This window comes from Furipterus horrens, unplaced genomic scaffold, assembly GCF_987537825.1.
Source record: "Furipterus horrens unplaced genomic scaffold, mFurHor1.1.pri manual_scaffold_3, whole genome shotgun sequence".
NCBI classification, from domain to species: Eukaryota; Metazoa; Chordata; class Mammalia; order Chiroptera; family Furipteridae; genus Furipterus; species Furipterus horrens.
Window position 1 is genome coordinate 204,487,011 of NW_028327173.1, and position 13,428 is coordinate 204,500,438.

The 13,428-nt window shown below is 56.8% G+C and overlaps 1 long non-coding RNA gene across 1 annotated transcript; it reads left to right on the forward strand.

The window, feature by feature from the left end:
• The first annotated feature begins 4,308 nt into the window (after positions 1-4,308).
• LOC150017202 (uncharacterized) lies at positions 4,309-5,109 on the forward strand. Its single transcript, XR_016510097.1, has 2 exons — positions 4,309-4,416; positions 4,651-5,109. It is a non-coding gene; the product is annotated as an uncharacterized LOC150017202 (long non-coding RNA).
• Positions 5,110-13,428: the final 8,319 nt, after the last annotated feature.

The window sequence follows — 13,428 nt, forward strand, 5'->3', positions numbered from 1 at the left end:
TTTTTTCCCATGTTGGTTATTAAGAGGCTGCTTCTTTCTTCTGGGAAGCCTGATACCTTCATGCTTCTCAGGGGAAAAGAAGTCCTTGAATGTCTGGGTGTTTCACATGAGTTTTAGAAAGACGGGGCAGATCTTCATTCTTACGAAAACTTGCAGGGAGCCAATAGATCTCCAAATCGAGAGTCTAGAAATGATCGTTCTTATGTACTAACAAACTCTTCTGCCAGGCCTTCCCACAGTCAGAATTCTCTTCCAGCTGTGCGTGGTTCTGCTTCTGTGAACATTTTCTCCTGTATTATAGAAAGTTACGCATATAGTTATCTCACTTGTAAGCTGTGACCGATTTCAGGGGACGCCCCGTCTGTGTCCCAGGGTTTGGCCTGTAGTATGGGTTTAATTAACGTCTGTTGCACTAAATGGATCTGATTAAGCAACAGGTCCCTGGAGCTACCTGGCGGGCTCAGCTACAGCTGCGCGGGGACATTCTCTTTTTGTGCTGGGACCCTTAGAGGGGGTTATAGAAGCAGGTGGTGGGGGAGGCCCCGGCTGCTTTCCCCGTGGGGATTTAACAGACTTCCCCACCCAGACTCGACAGTAGGCCTGCTCTTCACGCCCCCTGACCTCCCCGGCTGGCTGCGGGAGCCAGGAGCCCCATCACGGCCCCATCCTACCAGCGGACAAGGTCCAGAGCCGTCCGCAGCTTGTTCACGCACCTCGTCTCCTTCCCCTAGTTCTTTGGGTGGACTTCTGCCTCAGTTTCCCTTTGTACTTGCATCCCCTGGGGGGCTGCAGATGAGCCCTTCACTTAGCCCTCCTGATGGGCCCCCTGTCTAATGCTTCCTGCTGTCCAGACCTGTCCTGAACGGCAGTGACAACTTGGGGTCTTGGTTCCACCCAGTCTCCCTCCCTGCTTCTGAAAACTGTCACCCGTTTTCCTGCCAACCTGACTCAAATGCTGTTCCTGCTGGGATGCTGCCGCTTCGCTGGCTGATGGAGACCAGCAAGGCCCTTGGCCTGCACTGCACCCCTATTTCCCTGTGTCCTCATCTTTGGTACCTCATTATGTCAGTCTCTCCAGCAAGTGTGGCTCAGACACTTGGACGGAAAACGTCAGGAAAAGGGGACAGATAGATGTTGAGCTGGACTGGCCCCAAGAAGCAGGAGAAGCCATTCACCTCGGTCAGGGGTCAGCACACTGCAGCGCACAGGCAACCACCGTGTGTTTCTGTAAAGTTACATTGGAACACAGCCCAACCCGCCATTTACAGATGGTGCGTGGCTGCTTCCGTGCCGCCATGGCAGCGTTGAAGAGCTGGGACGAGGCTGTGTGCCCTGAAAGCCTCGTTATTTGCCGTATGGCCCTTGGCAGGGAAAGCCTGCTGAGCCCTGGTCTAGCTGACGGCCACCAAGGAGCCCTGCGCTGAACCCTTGCATGGATATATTTTTCCTTCCACCTCAGGGTTTTTGGAAATTTCATTATTAGTGTTTCCTCATCTGTAAAATGGGGACGATGACACATTCTACCTCGTACGGTTGTTAAGATGATGAAATCGAAGAATGCAAGGAAAGGGCTTTGAGCAGTGCCTGGCACGTGGGGGGCACTCAGTGAGCATTACCAGTTGTTATTTTTATGCTCATGTTAACGCCCAGAGAAGTAAAGCTGCTTGCCCAAGGTCACTTGGCTAGTCGGAGGCAGAGCTGGAATGGGACCCCAGGCCAGCTGGCCCCAGGACTGTGCCCTTAACCACTGCTGACACTGACTCCTGCTATGACACCCCACCCCCGTCCCAGGTGACAGCCCCGACAGCAGCAGAGGGCAGAGAGGTCCCGCAAATTGTACCTGATCCAGATTGGCCAGTACTAATTAGTAGCTTGGCGAAGGGCCAAGGAATGGACTCAGTTTTCCTTCCCTCGTGGTGTCCTGTTGGGGTCAGCGTGTGAACAGAACATTCCGAGATGCCCCAGTGTGGGGTGAGCCACACAGTCCGCCAGTGCATGGATTCCACGACTGTTCACCGTGGGCGAGCCTCTTCCTAGTTGGGTGACCTTGGACAAGCCGTTACACTCTCTGGACCTCTTGTTTCCTTACCTGTAAAATGGAGCTGTCTGTCCATTCCCGGGGCTGGTGGGAAGCTCACACACGTGGAGGACTGTGCTGGTGCTCGGGAGACCGTGCCAGAGCCCACGGACCTCCAGGAAAGGCTGCCGCCGCCTCATGAAGACCACACCAGGGTACAGCTCCTCAGACTCATTGGCTTTTCCCTTCAGCCAATCCCTCGGAAGCAAGCCCTGCAAGACCCTGGGAGCCAAAACTTGGTCCTCAGCCGAGGGCGTCCCGTCTCCACTGTACACCATCTCTTTGCAAGCCCATCCTTCTGCCTGACATCAGGGTGTTTTCAGCAAACCTGTTCCCAGGGAGCGTCACGTGGGGCTGAGCGGTTGCAGCCTCCCCACCTCCGTTTCCACACGAAGACTGGATTGGCTCAGAGAAGAAGGGTTATCCACCAAGACTCTTCCGAGAGCTGGGATTGAAGGGCTTCTGACATTAATTAGACAATGCAAATCATTTCATATACCACTTTCATAGAATTAATTTGCAAATATGTATATTGGGCGGACTGGGTGTTTTGACAGTCATGCTCTTAAGAAGAATGAAGGATGGTTGGGACTCGATGGAATAGTACTAAGCTATGTTTTTTTTTGAAAGTTGAACCCTTTGGAAGATGGCTGAGGTGGTGTTGGTTAGAGGCTGGCTAGTCCCTTCTTCTGATAGGAGCAGCAGGAGCCTCTTATGAGTGCTATTCAGGAGAAACCACAAGAGCCCTCAGTAATTGGGCATCTACTGGGTACTAAGCACTTTGTGTACATTGTTACTTCTCTTAGCTCTCCTCCCCACGAGATAGGTGTTGTTATTATTCCCATTTTGCAGGTGAGGAAACTGAGGGCCAGAGGTTAGGTGACTTGTCTACGGTCATGCAGCTGTCAGTATCAGCATTAGGACCAGAAGGCTCTTTGACTGAGTTGTGCCAAGAACACGGGAAAGAAATGTGTGGCCTTTTTGTGAGGCAGCCCCAGCTGGTTGGGATCGCCGTTTATTGATATCCTATCATAAGTTTCCATTGAGCCAGCGTCATTTGATCTGACAAAGGCATTTTCCCCTTGGCTTTGGGAATTCACTTATTTGAAAAATATTATCGCCCACAAATTAAAGCGCATTTAGTTTCCCACTTAATATAATAGTTTTATGAGAAAGAATAAAATTTTATGAATTGAAGGTTGTGATGATGAACTCTATTAAATTGGAGGCCTATGGAGAATTCACTGAGCCCTACAGAGACGTGCCCCTAATTAACTTTAGCCATAGTTACCATATCTGAGGGTGGACCATGTGTCAGGTACCTTAGAGACACTAATCTCACTCAACCTTCATAACCATGACGCGAGGTAGGCACTCTGTCATTAACCCCTCACTACAGATGAGGAAACCGAGGCACTGAGACTGAGTATGTTCAGGAGTCACCCAGTAAGAGGTAGAGCGAACTTTGAATCCGGTTACGCCTGCCTTCACAGCCCTGGTCCTTTCTAGTACATAGTGCTGGTAGTCGAGTGATGGGTAGTCCTCTGCTCCTCACGTGACCAACCAGGTCACCTGGAATCATGTAGACCAGAAGTCACCAACCGGCAGCCTGCTGGCTGAACTTGGCCCACAGCCTATTTTGTTTGGGAAGCCTGAACTTTCCATTTCTCCTTCTGGTGTGAATACGTTTGACAGGGCAGGCAGGCTTCAGTTTTGTGCAGTTCCCACTGCTGACCTCTGCCTTCCAAGATCCCCAACAGCCTGTTGGAGGAAATCCTGTTGCCTCTGGGTTGGTTTGCAGGGTCTGGCGTGCCATCCCATTTAGACTGACCCTCCCATTTGGTGGGCCCACGAGGGGATGGGATTTACCCAGTGTCACTCAGCAAGACCGTGGCACAGAGAACTTGGGGCTGTGCTCTTAGCCCTTAGTGGCCCCCGTCCCTCCGGCATGCTCCCCTCTCCCCAGCTGCAGGGCCCCTGCACAGCCGCACCTGTCTGCTTGACCTCATTTCAGGGCAAGGCTGGTCTCCCCGGCCCACCGTCATCCTGGTTTCCTGCAGCTCAGGGAAGCTGGGGTCAGGGGGGTGGCTCAACGGGAGCTCTGGCACCAGCCCTTTCCTGCAGGGTGCACAGGACATGGGCAAAAGTCATGGATTTGGTTAAACAAAGAGCTGGCTTTTTAATTATTCAGTCCAGACAGGCCACCGCCTGCAGGCCAGTGGAGAGGGGAACCTCCCGGGGCTGCCGGGCAGACGCCCTGATTTCCACTCCTTCAAGTGGCCTCTTGGAAAAGAAAGGAACCAACAAGTAATCAAGCCTGAAGGACAGAAACACTCCAGGTGAGGATAAGCGCGCAGCCCAGCGGGGGGTGAGGGAGGGCGGGGGACTAGGCAGAGGGGCACTGGGCCAGTTCCAGACCCAGGGTGTGCCAGGAGCCCGCAGCTCAGCGCTGGCCTGGGCTGAGGGAGGCAGGTGGTGGGGACAGCAGACAGGCTCTGCCGCCAGGTCGAGTCTGCACTTGCCTACTGATCTGGTCTCTGACCACGGACTGGTCATGCACTTAATCTTGCCAGGCCTCTGTGTCATGAACTGCAACGTGAAGGTGGTACTTCCTCCCTCCGGGCGGTTTTGGAAAGAGTGAAAGAGACGGTGCCTGCCAGGCACTGTGCACAGGGAGGGAATCACCTTCACGGGCACTCGCTGCCCCCGGGGGCCGGCTCTGTGCTGAGCCCTGCCACGCAGCCGTCTCCTCCTCCGCCTGTAAGGCCATGTGACAGCTGGTGTTGTGCTGAAGTGAAGTCACAGCTTGCGAGGGGCATTTGGCTCCCATTCTTATGAGACTGGCGTCCGTCCTCGGCTGTGCTTCGTGGGCTGACTCCGGGCTCCCCCACGTTCCTCCCTGAATGCGCGCTGGGAAACCCTCCTCCATGTGGCGTCCTGTGGTCACTGGGACCTCACCTGGTGTGAACACATCCTTGTGTTTGTAACGGGGGTAACATTATGGAAATAATAAACAGACATGTTCTCCAGTCTCCAGGAACCCCTGTGGATGGCGTGGGGTGGGAGGAGCTTCAGACGGAGGGAAAGGTCTGATCAGACGGGCTGGGGAGCTCGGAGCCCACCTCTTCTGGACCCTGGGGGGTTGTTGGCAAAAGCAGCAGGGAGGCACTTGTAGGGAAGGGCTGAGAGGCCAGGTGGGCACCCACCTTCCCTCTTGGTGAGGAAATTGTAGAATACCCTGGTGAACCCCAGGGCATGGTGACAGGCCTCCAGGAGAGGCACCCGTGGCCCTCGGCAGCCTTGGCAGGGGAGGTGGCTGCAGTGACTGTGCAGATTCGAGTCCCCATGCTGGTGCTGGGAGAACAAGAAGATGGGCAGAGACCCCGACAGCCAGGGCCTTTGCAAATGGAGCCCTGGGGGCCAGCTGGTCACCCTCAGAGGCTAGAAGGGCCCAGGTACAACCTGCAGCCACCTGGCTGGGAAGCAGCCATGAGGTCTGAGCCCTGCTTCTGCCGTGACCAGACACCTGCTCAGGAGCACGCCTGGGGGCCTGCTAGAAGGGAGAGACCTGGGCCAATGGCTCACAGACTGAGAATCTATCCAAAAGAGACTCTTGAAATAGGAAAGAGACCCAAATGCCATCGATTTGCAAATCCAAGTTTTTCTACTCCCCGACACCCAGTGCGGTGGGGCTTCTGAACAGTTATGTGAAATAAAGTGCTGGAGTCCCTTCCTTATGCTGCGTGTGCGGTGTTTCATTGTAACCCACAATGAACGAACAAACGAATGAATCCTACCAACAGGCCTCGAGCCGGCCATGGGAGGAGAAAGTAAATGCATACAGTTACAAACGAGCGTTCTTAGGTGGAGAGAAGGGCCGAGCTGAAGACAAACGAAGGCGTCAGAATAGAGAATGGCGGGGCGCTGAGCAAAGCCACAGTGGGGGGCGGCTGTCAGCACCTAAAATGGGAAGGGGCTGGCCCACGTGAGGGGGACGGCGTGGGGGCTGGGGAGGGGTGACAGGCGGGGCGAGGGAGCAGCAGCAGCGGTGGGGAGGGGTGCCTGGAGAGCTTGCATCTGCAGAAGGAACAAGGGCGGACGGACACTGTGGAGCGCGGAGCCCGGGCTCGCTGCACCACGTGTCCCAGGCACGGGGACGCGACGTCGAATCCGCGTCAGGGACTTTGCTGGTACTCTCCTGAGAGCTGATTTTGGAAGAGGCAGGAGGAGAGAGCATAAAGGCTCTTAGTGCCTGCCTCTAAGTGAGGGGCAGGGAGGTGGGTGGTCCACTGGTCCCTCCGGGTGGGTGAGCTGTGTCCAAAGGTGAGGCCGCGGCGGGGTCCACACTTGGAATCAAACACACACAGGAGAGCCTTTCTGCCGCTACCCTCGGTCTGAGGCAGTCATTCTGTCCCACACTGGGGGCCATGCGGGGACAGCTGTGGATCCCACTGTGTCCTGGGCCTCAGCGGCCACAGTGGCGGGCAGTTGGTGAGCAGCCCAGGGAGCTGGCAGGAGTCCGGCAGGTGGCGGAGCCCACGGGCTGTGTCGGTCGCCCAGAACCAGAACAGGTGGCCAAAAGCCCCAGAGACTCGAGGTGGGGATGGCACATGCTGCCTAGGAGGGTCTGCCGCTCTGTCCTGTGCTGGCAGCTCCTCAGCGCCAGTTGCCCCGCCCCCCGTCGCAGGCTGGACCTGGTGCAGGTCTCAGGCGGCAGAGCCGCGCACACAGGGCTCCTGGCCTCCGCATTTGCTGCTGTGAGTTCGGCCAGGCTGGGGCGCACGGGAGTGTGGACGAGGCCGAGGTGTCCTGCCAAATCCTCACCAACCTCTAAGGGAGACCCCGTGTAGGCGGCCAGTGGGCAGAGGAGAGGAGCTCTCACCAGGGCCAGGATGGCAGGCAGCCTTTGATGAATGACAACAGTGACAATAACATCAATGACAGCTGCCATCCACTTGGTGCCTATTGTACACCAGGGCATGTATCCAGTTTTGGCAAATGGCAGCTCATGGAGTCCTAGGTGGTGGTGGGGGCACTTCTGGCTCAAACTTTCACAGCGCCTTTCCACATGCCTGGGACATGGGCCGCTTCCCCAACGTCCCTGCACGGAGCTGGCCACCCCGGGCTGGGGCCAAGGTGGGGAGATACCTGGCCCCCAGGTCTGGGCTCGCAGGGTCTCCCAATAGCCTCCACTGATCTAACTCTGTCTGAAGCCATGTGGAATCCAGGTGGGGGTGACAGGGTCCAGCAGCACCCCAACCATAGGGAGATGGTCTGGGTTGGGGTGCTCCTCAGTGTGTCCAGTGGCTGGGTGCTAGACACCCAAGTCTGGGTTCAAACCCCAGCCCTGCCCATTTCCTGACATTCGTGAGACTTTCGCCATCACGCTCCATCTCTGATCTGTCTCTTCACTCCTCGGGTGGTAGCGATGATGCTGCAGGGGCCACTGTTTTCTCCTCCACTCCTCCGCGCTCATCAGACAGGAACCTCTTCCCTGCAGAAGTGCTGGGAAGGTGCAGGGGGTGCTTCTGGCAAGGCTGGAAAGGAGACGGAGGCCCCAGGATGTGACTCACGTTACACGCCTTCCAGGGAGCAGGTGGCGCTTTGCATTTGCTCTGCGCAAGGCACAGCGCAGGCCACACAGCAGATGCTTCAAGCAGCCGATCAGGTGAGGGGCGCTGCAGGCCAACTGGGGCGGGGGAGCAGCCACAGGGACACAGGGATGGGCATAGCGCAGGCCTAACTGGTGGTCTCCGCTCCAGCGTGGGCCACTGACTCTTGTCCCCCATGATTCTTATCAGCACATGTCAAATTAAGGTGATGGGCTTATCCCTTTTGCCTGGTGCTTTCCCAGTTTTAACCCCAAAAGTCCCACATTTGGGGGAAACCTCCCAGTTCCGGGCAAACTGGAATGGCTGATCACCCTCTTCTCAGTTGAGTCAAGGACCAAGGTGGCTGGGTGGGGGATTGGAACCTTAGAATCCATGTAAATGCCGGCTTGGGGGTGTTAGGGGAAACCACGCAGAAATGAGGCAGGTGACAGACCCAGCCCAGCCCTGGGGTCTCAGCAGGTTCTCGGGGAGGGCCGCCCGACCCCAGGGACAAGCCCCCGCCACACACAACTGCAGCCATCTTTATAAGTATATTTTTATTGAAAATAAAAAAGGCATGGTGCTTTCTTTCTCATAATTAGCATACAGCCCACCCCCCAGCGCTGCCCGTCCTGCTTCGTGTGCAAAGTCTCAGCACAAAATCGTGCTCCTCGGTGGACAGGCCGCACGGACGCGCCTACTGAGACAGAACTCCCAGGACAGGAGCCGGCTCCCCACGTCCACTCGGCAGATCTCAAATATTTATAGTCATGCACTAGGTATCACGCACTGCTTGGGCTGTTTAAGTCATACACGTTGCACAGATTCAGACAGTAATTTGGTATATATATCGATAGCTCTTTAAATATATATAACGATATATAATATATTTGTTTATATTTTTACAGCTATTAGTCTTTCTTCCAAAACTTGCTTTAGAAGCTTCTAAGTTAACACCTGAAAGCCCTGGGAGATCGTATAGGTCATTCTAACGTTGGGGTCAACTAGGAGACACAGCTTTGGAAAATCTATTTGAGAAAATGCAGAGAAGGAATGTGTATTTGTTCTTGGCCTCCAAGTTCGGACTAGGCTGAGGACTGGTCTGTTTAGGGGCTGCCGATACGTTCCTTACGTTCACGTTCTAAGCTCAAATACCAGGCTGGTCTGGTTTCATGGACGCTTCTGTCGCCTAAGCTAAAAATCCAGTGGGCTCTCGCTGCCCCCGTGAGAGCGGTCTTATGAACGGCTGGCTCTTGGTTTGGGGGGTTCTCAAGCAAATCCTTAAAAAAAGGAAAAAAAAAAAAAAGCTGTTCTCTTGGTTTTCCCTGACTGGGTGAGAAGACATGTTGCAAACCCAATTTGGGGGAATTCAACGTACTCTTAAAGGTTAGCTTTTCACAGAGCCTTGGCTGTGTTCCCAGGGAAGAGGCTAGACGCCCAGAGCCCCTTGGGGGGTTCATGGGGGGCTGCTAGGTTGGGCTAATCGCAAAGCTGGGCCTCTTGGGTTTAAGCCAAGCTCCAGGAAGGTGGGACCTGTGGGTTTGTGAAAAGGTGGGCTTGCCTGACCCCCCCTGGGTACCCCTCCAGCCTGGCTGCCCAGCACCTCAAGACCCCTTAGCCAGGATCCTCCCCTCTGGCCGAAGGTGCCCTCCTAGCATCTGCTCAGGGAACAGGCAGGGGACTCACGAGGCAATGCAGGTGGGTGGGGGGCTGCCCTGCTGAGAACCCACGTCCTCTGGCCTGCTTGTTACCCAGCTGGGCATCCCTGGGGGAAGTGATGGCGTCAACCAGGAGTACTGCGGAGTGCTCACCAGGCGGGGGGTGCGAATGGAGGTCATGGGGGGCCCTGTGCCACGCTAGGGTGTGCAGGGTGCAGGGAAAGCAAAACCCAAATCCACACCCCAAACCAGTCCTCACACAGAAGGTAAGCTGCAAGAAATTAAAAAAAAAAACACCCTTTCTGGGGTCTGCCCTTAGCCTGTACCCACTGACCGGGGGCAGGACCAAGGTTAGGGCCACAGCCAAGTCACCTTTTCCCCTCCGCTCTGCAAAAGGCAGCAGGGCCCCGAGAACTCAGGGGCCCAGGGCCCCGCGACAGTGAGAATCTCACCTGTGGGCACCGCGCCCTCCCCTCCCCCATGGTTTGGGAGGCAGACCACGTCCACCTAACTAGGTTCCTTCCATGGCCAATGAGTGGAACCATTTCAGGTGTCTGGTTCCTTCCTAGGAAGTGTGTGGAGGGTTCAGCACTTTCAGAAAGTGAGACCTTGGGAAGAGACAGTAAAGGGGCCACTGGAGGAACGCTGCCTCCTTCTGGGCGGGGGAGGCCTGGGGGCTCTCAGGGGAGGGTCCCAGTCCCCATCAGGGCTGCAGCGGAGCCTCAGGGGGACCCAGGGCCAGGCTGGGTCAGCCCAGCCCCAAGTGCCCGCTGTGGGTTTGGCACAGTGGTGGCCTCTGCCGGATGCATGCAGGGCCTGGCTCACACGGATGCCTCAGTTCCTGCCAAGGTCAGGTGTGGGCATGTCTGCGAACTGGCCTCGTGGCCTCTGTTGTTCCCGGGCCCTTGGCCTAGGGCTCAGTGAGTCCCTTCGCCCCTGGAAGGCCAGCTGCTACCCTGGAGTGGAAACGAGCCCCCGTGTGAGCTCAGGCAGGAAGGGACTTGGAAGGGCGGGCGCCCAGCCCACGCAGCAGCGAGTCAGGAGTCAGGCAGGCTCAGTGGGGGCGGCAGGGAGAAGGCAGGCCCTTAAGACTGAATGGGGTGACAGACAGACAGATGTGTGGGAAGCACCTTAGAAAGGGGACATCTCATGGCTTCTGTTGGGAAGGGCATGGTCAACAAAGCAGGAGCGGGCTCCCTGGGGGGCAGGGGAGGGACCCCTGGATCGCCTTTCTTTGGGCTAAAGGGGGACACTCCGCCCCCCACAGCAGAGAGAACACGTGCTTTAGACAGTAGCCGGGAGACAGCGGGTCACACAAATGACAGCGGTGCGGAGAGGCTCGGTCCGGGCGCCGCCGGGGCTGCATGCGGGCGAGCCTCGCTCAGCCGGGGGCCTGCGCCGCCCCTGCCCTGCGGCGCGGCTGCGAAGAGCGCAGTTTCCCTTTGACAGGCTCGAGGCCGGCAAGACGACGAAGTCCTGGACAAGCCCAGTGTCGCCTCGTGTCCACTAGTGCCATGACTCACACCACGGCGCTGTTCACGGCCACGCCTTTGCTGCTCTGCGAGGACGTCATGGGGTACTCAGCAGCGCTGGTGCCGTTCTCCTCCTTCCTCAGGGGTTTCCTGGGATGGGGCAAGGGCAGGGGAGGCCAGGGAGGCAGGGGGACATCCGTTAGTTACCAATGCGGGTGTGCGTGTGTGTGTATCATGCCCTCCCAGTTAGCCCACGAGGCTCTGTTCTGGGTTAGCATCCTTGGACTGCTGGGCTCTGGGAGGGGGGAGGGAAGGGGAGGGAGGGGGAAGGAGCGGGAAGGAGGGGGTGGGAGGCTCTTGCTCTCTCGCTGAGGTTCTGGATTCGCAGCAGTACCTTGTGGTTCAATTCTCACCTCCTCTCGAGTGGCTCAGGAGGGTTCTGGCCCTCGGCCTGGGCCCGCGTGGCCACAGCTTCCTGATCTAGGCCCTACGTGCCGTGCGGCAATGCTGTGCCACAGGTGGGTCCGAGGCCCGCAGCTCAGACACCTGTGTCCCCAGTAGTGCTGGGGCTGAGCCTGAACTGGCCTTTGTTGTGAGTTGTCCAAATCGCATGTTCACGGTCGTCGTTCAAAGCCCAGGGAATAATTGCGCCCGCCTTCTCAAATATCCCCAGAGCCCTGCTCCCCCAAACCTAGCGTGAGAAGGACTGATACATGGTGACTAGTTTGATGCCTATGGGATAAAGTCCTACGGGAATCGGTTCAGGAAGAGGGGCTTGGAAGTGGTTACCATGGGGTGGGGTTGCCAGGCCTGCTCAGACAGCACCCCGAGATCAAACCTATCAACTGTCCCTTTTCTCTCACAGCAGAATCAGCTCACAAAGCACATGGAGAAAGCCAGGCCCAGCCAGTGCGGCTTCTAGAAAAGGGAGCTGCAAACCAGCACTTCCTCCCATGGTGCATCGGGCTTTGTTCAAAGCCCCTGCAGTCACAGGCTTTCTCGTCTCCTTTCACAAAGGCCCCCTGAAGAAGCAAGGCCTGGCATTGGGTTTCATTTCATGGGGGAACTGAGGCTTAAGGAGAGCAGTGACTTGCCCAAGATCCCCCAGCTGGTTTATGGTGGGGCCACCAAGTCCTGGGCCAGATATCTTCCTGTTAAATCAGCATTCCCAGCAGGCACTCCCCCCAAATGGGCTCTGAAGTCCAATCAGCTTGGGGGGCTTCTTCCTCCTCCTCCCGGACCTTCCCAGAAGTTCTCAGACGCCTCCAAGAAGGCCGTTTCATTTTGCTTTCACCTAGCACTTCCCACATCTGGGGTCTGAGAGCCCCAGTTGATGGGGATAGGGGCTCACGGACATCTCCTGGAACCCCCAGGTTTGTAGGGCTCCGAAGAGCTGCCTTGTTGGTGAAGCCTTCAAGGAAACGACACTCTGAGCGAACCTCTGCCCCCTGCCTTTCTTCCTTCTGTCCCCTTCATCCCTCCTGCCGTCCCAGCCATGCCCGACCAGGGGCCTCGGGCAGCTCTGCCTGGGCTGGACAGGCTTATTTCCGACTCACTGAGTCTGCACCGTCTGGAAAAAGCAGGTAGGTGCATTTTCCTGCAGGGAAATTCTATGTGGCGCCCACCGTAAGGCGACGTAAGGGAGATCCCTAAATTTATTATCAATATACAAGAGGGGCGATGGATATCAGAATCAGGATTTCAGAAAATGTTAACAGGCAAACATCTCTGGGTCTGATAAATCTGCCATAGGTGCCGGTCAGGGCACATAAGGCTTCAGGGCCTTGAGGGTGGATCGTGGGGAGAACACAAATGGGGTGTGGAATTCCCCTGCAGATGGGCATAGCCTGGGGCTCAGAGTCCCTGCCCTGTGTAGATGAGGCTGGGAAATCAGCAGGCTTACTTCTGCCAGGAGAAGAGGGCAGACTCTAAGGCCAGGCTGAAGGCTGGACACCCCTTTGCATTCCAAGGGCCTTGGGGGAAATGGTGGTTCAGAGGGCCTGGAGGTAGGCCAGCCTGGCTGGAGGGACACTGGGGACAGGGCAAGGAGGCAGCCCCAGGCCCTTCTCAATGGCTCAGCCAACTTCCCAAGCTGGAAAGGATGAAGGGGTCTGGGCAGGGGCTCCACCCAGCAAAGAGGGCACCTTCGGCTGATGCAGCACCCCCTGCCCCCTGCCCCAGGGGCATTCCAGAGCCTGAGCTTGATGAGGGGAGAGGGTGGCTGACTGGGCTCCCCCGAGAAGTGGAACTGGTCTGCTCCCCTCCCCCATCGGAGCTCAGCCCCAACCACTCTGCACCCTGGGCTGCTGCCTGACACTTTCCCGGTCTTTCTGGGACTAACTGGAGCCCAGCGTACGCTGGACTTGTTCCTACAGCAAGAGAAGGCTCCACTTCAATCCCCCCACTCTGTCCTTCCGTGGGCAAGCCATTTAACCTCTTTATGCCTCAGTTTCCTGGTCTATAAAATGGGCACAAAGATGGTGCCCATTTCATAGGCTTATTGGGAGGAGTGGACACGTTAATGTGTGACAAGCACTTAGAGGAGCCTCCGGAGTCAGTAAGTGCTCCATAGGGTCGTTAGCTCTCAGGACCGCGGTCAGTGGGATGGCGGGGGGTGGGGCGGGCAGCCA